Source organism: Catharus ustulatus, chromosome 26 (assembly GCF_009819885.2).
Source record: "Catharus ustulatus isolate bCatUst1 chromosome 26, bCatUst1.pri.v2, whole genome shotgun sequence".
NCBI lineage: Eukaryota > Metazoa > Chordata > Aves > Passeriformes > Turdidae > Catharus > Catharus ustulatus.
The window spans coordinates 4077246-4086115 of record NC_046246.1 but is presented as its reverse complement, the minus strand read 5'-3'; positions in this window follow the sequence as shown (position 1 = coordinate 4086115).

Sequence of the window (8870 nt, the reverse complement as noted above, 5' to 3'; positions counted from 1 at the left end):
CCGCTCCGGCCCCGCTCCAGCCCCGCTCCCGGGCCGGGCTCCGTGCGCCGCCGCCGCCGCGGGTGGGAGCGGGAGCGGAAGCGGCCCCGCGTGGGGAGGTGTCACGGCAGCACTTCCGACGGCGCCGGCGGGGCTGCTGCAGGGGGACGGGGATGATGGGGAGGGCAGGGATGCTGGAAGGGGGGACAGGGATGTTGGGGGGGACAGGGATGTTGGGGGGGACTAGGATGTGAGGGATCAGGGATGCTGGGGGGGACAAGGATGCTGGAAGGGGGGACAAGGATGCTGGGGAGGGCAGGGATACTGGGGAGGGCAGGGATGTGAGGGGTCAGGGATGCTGGGGGGGACAGGGATGCTGGGGAGGGCAGGGATGTGAGGGGTCAGGGATGCTGGGGAGGGCAGGGATGCTGGGGAGGCAGGGATGCTGGGGAGGCAGGGATGCTGGGGGGGACAGGGATGCTGGGGAGGGCAGGGATGCTGGGGAGGCAGGGATGCTGGGGGAACAAGGATGCTGGGGGGGACAGGGATGCTGGGTGGGACAAGGATGTGGGGGAACAAGGATGCTGGGGGGACAAGGATGCTTGGACAGGACAGGGATGTGGCGGGTCAGGGATGCTGGGGGGGACAGGGATGCTGGAGGGGGTCAGGGATGCTGTGGAGGAGAAGGATGCTGGGAGGGGAGACAGGGATGCTGGGTGAGGGACAGTGATGTTGGGGGGCAGAGAGGGACAGGGATGCTCGATGGAGGCGGGGATGCTCGCGGAGAACGAGGATATGGGGGTGATAGGGCTCTCGAGGCTGCCCGGTCCTGTCCGGTGCCCCCCGCTGCCTCCCGCCCCCGTGTGTATCCCTATGGGTCCATGATCACCCACAGCATCCCTTGAGGAACTCCCACCGTTGTCCTCCAGGGACAAGGGGAAATCTCCCACCCGTGTCAGGCAGAAGGAGCTGGAGCACCCCGGCACGCACAGCCCGGCAATGGAGGGGTGCTGGCGGGCGCTCCCCGACTCGGGTGGGGCGGCTGTATTGGGACATTCTGGCTCCTTCCCACCGGCCCGTGGGTCCCGTGAGCCTCAGCAGGTCCCCATGGGGATGGGGACGGAGCTGAGTGCTCAGTGGGTTCTTTATTCCGCTCACCCGGAGCCAGGGTGTCCGCACTGGGAAAGGAAAAGGCTCAGGAACATCAAACGGTTCCCACGGATCCCTGCCCGGCGCGGGGGTCACATGAAGCACCGGGAACGTCTCGGGAGATAAAGAGGCTTTGTGGGGCTGGCAGCCGCGGTGGGGGCAGCCACACACTCCACAATCACCCCCAGAGCTGCCCCGGGCGGGGATGGTCCCATCTCCTGCCGGATCACCCCATGTGCCCTTCCCTGGCATCCTCTGCGAGCTCTGGGACAGACATGGCACGAGCAGAGCACCCAAGCGCTCTGCAGCCCAAGCCCAGGCTGGGCTGGCACCTCTCGCCTGCTGGGATAGAGGTGCTTTCAGGATGGACAAAGATCCTTTGAAAGCTCTGGATTGCTGGAGGTGGGATGTAGGGAGAAATGCTGAGAGCAGATGTTCCCCCATGACATGGTGAGGGTTTAGAGCAGCGGAATATGGGAACAATAAGTAAGTTGTTTTAATTTCTCATCTGCCTAACAGGCCCCTTGACAGCCTCTCCTGCTCCTGTCTGCTCCAAAGGCTTCGACAGCTCCATGGAGGAGCAGTCAGAGGGCCAGGACCAAGAGCTGTAACTGGGACACTTGGGCTGCAGCTCCAGGGGAAGCCTGGGATTAAAGGAACAAACCTTTCCTGTCACACAGGAAAGGCAGGAGCTGACTCAGGCATCTGAAAATGAGCAGGACAGAAACAGGAGTTTGGGCACGCAATGAGCTCAGCTGAGCCTTTGCCATCAGCTGAGCCTTTGCTTTGTGCTGCTCTGGGCTTCACTCTCATCGTGGCCTGAGCTCAAACTGAGTGACGTTTTCATCACTGAGAGCACAGAGGGAATTTTGATCCATTCAGGGACCTTCTCCTTCAGTTTACCAAGAGGCACATTCCAAACAGGCCTTTTCCATCTCCAGTTTAGATTTCAACAGTGCAGAAAATCATGAGTGCCACTGGAGTTTGGCTCCAGGGTAGAGCAGGGGATGCTCCTCTCTCAGCTTTTCTTGTCCTCACCCCAGGAATCCCCACAGGGTGCCGATGTGCAGAGCCTGCTGCAAACCTGCTGCCTTGGATCTGGCTCCACTGGTTTGGGGGGTTTGGGGGTCCTTCCCTAAGTGCCAATCATAGTGAGAGCTGGGCAAGTTCTGGGTTCACAGAAGGATGCAGAAGCAGTGTTTTTAGGGATCTGTTTCGCTGGATTTTGCACTGGTGCAGCTTGGGTTCGGCCCATCTCCTGGGAATGTCTGTGTCTGATGGAGACCAGCAGGATTTGCTGCTTCCTGTGGAAATAGATTCGTTCCTCTGCAAGCCAATGTCCCCTCAGCCCCAGCTCTCCCTCTCTGCAAGGACCTGCCTATGGGGACACTGTGGGGATCCCCAGAGCAGGGAACCCCAGCTTGGTGCACAGGATAGAGGGGACATGGGGACTAATGGGGGGCTGGTCAGGTCCTTTTGGGGACAGTTGGAAAGGGGAGGTTTGGAAGTGAAGGGGGCTTAGTGATGAACTTCAGAGTCATCTTCCCCTCCCCTTCCCCCACTTTGTCCCAGAAATAAATTAAAAGCTCTCCCTCCAGGAAATTAAAAATTATTTAAGAAGGCTGAGCACAGGACTTGATGCACTGGGGTTTTGGAGCTGGGGATCCTGAGCTTGGAAGGGAGAAGGGTGCTGGGGTGACCCACTGGAGCTTCTCCAGAAGGCATTGGCACTTTATCCACCAGAGCCATTCCCTGGGGCCCGGATGCCTTGCCCTTCCCTGGCCTCCTGGCTGGGGGAGGTCTGTGACCTTGCACCAGCAGAGACCTGGCACTGTTACAGGGCCGTGCCAGAGATGGGAGCCTGGTGGAAATCATCCTTCCATCCCAGGGCCAGCTCCCACTCCCTGCGCTCATCCCGCCGTCTGCTTCTCATCTGCCGCGCGTCCCGCGCACCGCGCAGCGTGCCATGGGCTTTGAACCAAATTGGTCCCAGAAGGAGCCCTGGCACTTGGCCCCATGCCCACATGACATCAGCCTCGTGTCATGGCCACGGCCACGGCCAGTCCCGACCCCTCTGCCGGGAAGGAGGCAGCAGAGGCTGGGGATAGGCTGGGGATGCACAGCCCTGCTGGGAGCTGGTGGGGCAGGAGCAGGTGAGTGCTGCTGCTGCTGTTCCTCAGGTTCTGCCTGCAGCCCCCGTGCCCTCTGCTCAGAAACACCCTGAGGATCCCACCATGTCCCTGAGAGTGTTTTCCAAATGCTCCTGGAGCTCTGGCTGCCTGGGGCTGTGGCCATTCCTTGGGAAGCGTGTTCAGTGCTCCACCACCTTCTGCGGATGGAACTTTTTCCTGATATCCAACCTACACCTCTCAGTGTTGCTCAGATGGGCTCATGCTGCCATCTTCAAGCCTTGAGCACTCCAGCACCAACTCAAGTCACAGCTCACCCAGGAGTCACCATCCTACCCATGGGCTTATCTTGGTATCCCAGTGCTGAGATGGGCAGCTCGTCCCGAAAGAGTTAAGGGCGAAACACTGCAAATACAAAAAAAAAAATTCCAAAAGAAAAAAGTGCCCTGAACCACATGCGACCTAACCTCCCCAGCGGCTCATCTGAGTTTAATAATGGAGGAGGGAAATCTCCCAAAAAGCTCTCAGAGAAATTAAAGTAAACAGTGTGCTGACCTCCAGCCCGCACTGCCCCGACGCTGACTCGCTGGCCACGGCGCTCTGCGTTCCCTGGCATTCCCTGTAATTGTAAACACATTCGGGTAAATACAAGGGGAGGGGAGTGAGGGGGTTCTGGGGAAGCAACTCTCCCCACAGCCAGCTGATTTTGGGGCTGAGCATTGGGTCAAAGCCATGGGTGACGTCTCTGGGCAGCGTGGCCATGGATGTCTCTGGCTGTGAGAGGCTTCACAAGGACTGAGGGCTGTGAGGATTGAGGGCCAATGTTGCCAGTGTGAACAGGAGCCACTGGGACCACCACACTGTCCTGTGGCTGAAGAGCTAGGGCTGGAAAACCTCGTGTTGGGAGCAGAGGCAGGTCCTGCAGATGGAGAGAGGAAGAGGAGGAGGATGCTATTAACAGGTTTGTCCACTAGGCCTCACAAAATTTAAAACCAACACTGTTATTTTCATAGATCCTGGTCATTTTTTTTAGGCTGAAGAAAAGAAAAGCAACCCCAGGCTGTGCAAGTGCTGGCATTCCTCTCTGGAGAGGGGCTGGAAAAGCCTCAGTCTGGAGGGAGGAAGTATCATTGCCAGCCCAGCCCCATCCCTGATCCATCCTCATCCCCAGCCCTCTCCTGCTCTCACGTGCAGCATCCCATGGTCTGCATTTCCCACTGGATTTTCTGGGGAAAACACCACTTGAAGGCTGGGGAAGGGGCAGAGGGGGCTGGACCCAGGTGACCTCATTGCCTTGCTCACAGCCCCAGCCCCCGGCTGCTCCTGCTGCCTGATGTCCACCTGTAACTCCAATTCGTTTTCAATCAGAATCAAAAGCAGTGGCAGACGCACTGTATTGGGCGAAAAATGCCAGGAATCTGCAGCCAGATTGGATTTCAGAGGAGCTGGGAATCCCATGGAGCCCAGACCATGTGCACCAGACCGGGGTCAGAGCCTGCTCACTGCAGCAGCTCCCAGCCCCAAGAATCAGCCTTTGGGCAGCACCGGGAGCAGGAGGAGGTGGAGGAAAGGGCTAGGGGGCCGGGGAGCCCAGCGGAGATGTGTGACCCTCCCTCCGGATGAGCCACCCGTGATGGGGACACTGGGACACGCGGCTCTGTCACCCAATGGGGCAGAGACCCCCTTGCCTCATTCTGAGGAGAAAGCCTCTTTGCTCTCCTAACACCCCAAAAGTGGATTTCTTTGGCCAGGGGAGCTGCCTCCGTTGATGTTTCCTCTGCGGTTTATCCGCTGCTGAGCCACAAAAGGGGAATATTGCTGCGGACTCCACCCCTTCCATCAGACCAGGACACAAAAATCACCATTTCCTCTTGGCCTGCGAATCACTAATAAACTCCAGACAGAAAGGTCTGATTAGGAAATTGTTTGGGAAATGGGAAGGAAGGGGGAGGGACGGGCGCTCGCCACAGCCGGAGCCTCTGGGTGGCTTCGTCCCTTTGTCACCTCCCAGAGCCGCGGGCGGGTCCCTGCCTTGGGCTCCCCAAATCTGCTCCAGCCACGGTCCCAACCCCGTCTGGCTGCAGGCAGAGCTCTCCAGTGCACGGATCTATTTTTCTGCAAGCATTCGGGGACGAAAATCTCAGTGTACATTGAAGTATGTATTTTTATATAACGTTGGCTGTTCCTTGCACACCGCATGCAGGGAGACATTCCCGCGGGATCCTCACCAGGTGTCCCTGGAAGGGCTGGTGTCATTAAATGGAAGGGGGTGTGTGACATCCTGCAGCCCCGACCCCAGAGGGGACGGTCCCCTCCCTCCCTGCCGATGGAGCGGTGACGGCCACGCAGCTCCCAGCGACCCCCGAGGGCTGCGCACTTGCTCTGACACAGAAAGGCTCCACATTTGGACCTCATAACGCAGAAAAAACGTCAGGATTTTGAAATTTCAGCCTTGGACCCAAATCTGATACATTCCAGAAATGCTTTAATTTATCCCTTTGTCACAACATTCAATAAAAGGTTTCATTTCAGCTGCGCCGCTTTGATTAATAACTGTAACAGATTCTAACCTGAAGGAATCCTCTGATATTGTGTCCATGGAAATTAAATGTTTGATTGCACATAGTCAGGATTTTCTGATGTGGAAACAGCTCCACTAGAGAACTTTGAACAAGCTCTAATCAAGAAACACTTTGAGTTATTTTTCTTTCACCTATAACAAGTCAAAACATCTGTTAAAAATTTAATCAGAGCACAACTGGCTAAAATAAAAATTAAAATTTGGTGTAAAATGAAATGGCTGTCCAGGTTGAAGCCAGGTGGGATGGCTGGACGTGGGCTCAGCACTGGTGCCCACCTGGCCAGCACAGGCTGCGAGGAGCAGGGTCCCTATGGGGGGGTCCCACAGCTCATCCCCTCCTGCCCTGGCATCATCCAGGTGTCACTGTGCTTGTCCCTGTGAGCTCCACACCATCAGCACCTGCCACAGCATCCTGGGCATGCTGGTGATGGCCACTGAGGCAGCAGGAGCCACTTGGCATCTCCACAACAGAAAAATGGAGCAGAAGGTGTCTTTGGGCTGGTGGGGATGTTTTCCATATGCTTGAAATCCTCTGTGCTTTAGGAAAGATGGAAATACTGGGATTTCCATTGTCTGGGTGCATTTTCCTGTCTCTTTCTTCCACAGCACGGCAAGGGGTTCCAATCTCCTTAAGCCCTGGGAGAAGGCAGACGGACGGGAAGGAAGAGGGAAAACCAAAATCCTATAAGAATTTGGGAACAAGAGCACTTTTCCATGGGGATCATGGCTGGCAACCGCTGCTCTGGGCGCTGATCCCGGCGGTGCTGTGCCACAGGTGCCCCTGTGCCAGATGCAGAGCGGTGGCACATTTTTGAGGTCAGAAAGCAGAGTTTCCAGCAATTAGAGCAGCATGCCAAGATAAACCCCCGCTTCCTGGCGGATCCGTTCCCATCAGCCACCGTCCCAGCGAGACAGACCCCGGCGAGGGGCTCTGCTGGCGGGAACAGCCCAGCAAATTCTCTCTGCATGGGTGAAATTCCCTCCGCTACCGAGGTTATTATCTCCCAACAGGAACCAACAATATCCTTTCATTTAGGCACTAATTCGAACAATGTGCGCCGGCCGGGGGAGGAAGGGCGCTCGCTGCTCCGGAGCCTTTGAAAAATCCAGGCAGGAGCCAAACCAGAGGGAAAACAAAACCCTGGGATGATGCAAATGGCTCGGCAAGGCAGGGCTGGGACCAGAGCTGGTGCTGCAAATATGGTGCTGCCAGTGCAGGGCATAGCACAGGGCACTCAGGGCACCGGGCACCTTTCTCCCAGCTCCTATCCAGGGAATGTCATCCCTCAGGCTGTGCTGGAGTCAGGAGCCCCATCCATGGGGTTTTTGCCCATTGGCAAAGGCACCTTCTTCACTCAGCCAGTATGTTCAGCCTCGCAATTCCAGTTCCCATTGGGTGGGAGGGTGGAATAAAAGAATTCTAAACTTCTTGTATCACAAAGCCTCACACGAGGCACCAGGAAAAGATGAAGTGTGTAACTGAGAACTGTGAAAACATCCTAATTTCTGTTTGTCAGGAGCAAACAGGGGAAGGGAGCCCCCATCAAGTGGAGCTCTTCCACCACCACTGCAGCACCCAGGGGCTGGTGGCCATGTCCCATGGGCTATGCCCACCTTACTCGCTGTGGTTTGTGATGGGACCAGTGTGGTTTGGAATTGCTCATCAACAGAGATTGCTGCTGGCATGTGTCTGGCAGAACCATTCTCATTCTCATTCTCATTCTCATTCTCATTCTCATTCTCATTCTCATTCTCATTCTCCTCTTCATCCCATCCATCTCCATCTCCATGTCCATCTCCATCCCCATCCTCATTCCTGACCTCATCCCCACTTCCATCCCTATCTGAGTGTCTGCTGGGATGCAGCCTCCCATTCCCGTTGGCTGTCCCAGTGTTAATCCCTCCTGGGAACACCTCACAGGGGTTTCCAGGGGAATATGGGGGATTCTCCCATATTTACTCTTAGAGTGCTACTGTTATGAATATTTGCTCCCATGTAGGGAGAGCAGGCACATTCCCTGACGGGGATATCAGTTGGAACATCATCTAATTGATTACATGGAAATTGCTGCTGGTGGAAAGGACAGCCCTTGCCTTGCTTTTGGTGAATTAATTTTGCTTTTGCCATTCTTGGCTGTGCTCAGTTAATCTTGCTAAAGTGACAAAATTTTAGCTCACACTTCACTCACAGGGTACAGGGAGGCTCCTGGAGCCAGAAGGTTGGTTAATCACAGAACAGAATCACAGAATATCCTGAATTGGAAAGGATCCACAAGGTTCATTGGGTCCAACTCCTGATCCTGCACAGACACCCCAACAATCCCACCCTGAGCCTGAGAGCATTGTCCAAACTCTCCCGGAGTTCTGACAGCCTTGGACTTGTGACCATTCCCTGGGGAGCCACCTCAGTGCTCAGAGAAGAACCTTCTCCTAATATCCAACCTAATTCTTCCAGTGATGATGGGATGAGCTCAACAAGGTGCTTTAGTGGCCACAAATACCCTGGCAGCAGCCCACCCAGGACATGGGTCACCCAGGAGCCACCAGGTCCATCCCAGGCCCACGGTGCTGAGCAGGACTCCGGGGTGCTGTCTCTGCCAGAGGGACCGGGGCCACCGGGATGCAGGATGCTGAGAGGGACCGGCCACCGGGATGCAGGATGCTGAGAGGGACCAGGGCCACCGGGATGCAGGATGCTGTCCCTGTCAGAGGGACCGGCCACCGGGATGCAGGATGCTGTCCCTGTCGAAGGAACCAGGGCCACCGGGATGCAGGATGCTGAGAGGGACCAGGGCCACCGGGATGCAGGATGCTGTCCCTGCCGGAGGGATCGGGGCCACCGGGATGCAGGATGCTGTCCCTGCCGGAGGGATCGGGGCCACCGGGATGCAGGATGCTGTCCCTGTCAGAGGGACCAGGGCCACCGGGATGCAGGATGCTGTCCCTGCCGAAGGAACCAGGGCCACCGGGATGCAGGATGCTGTCCCTGTCAGAGGGACCAGGGCCACCGGGATGCAGGATGCTGTCCCTGT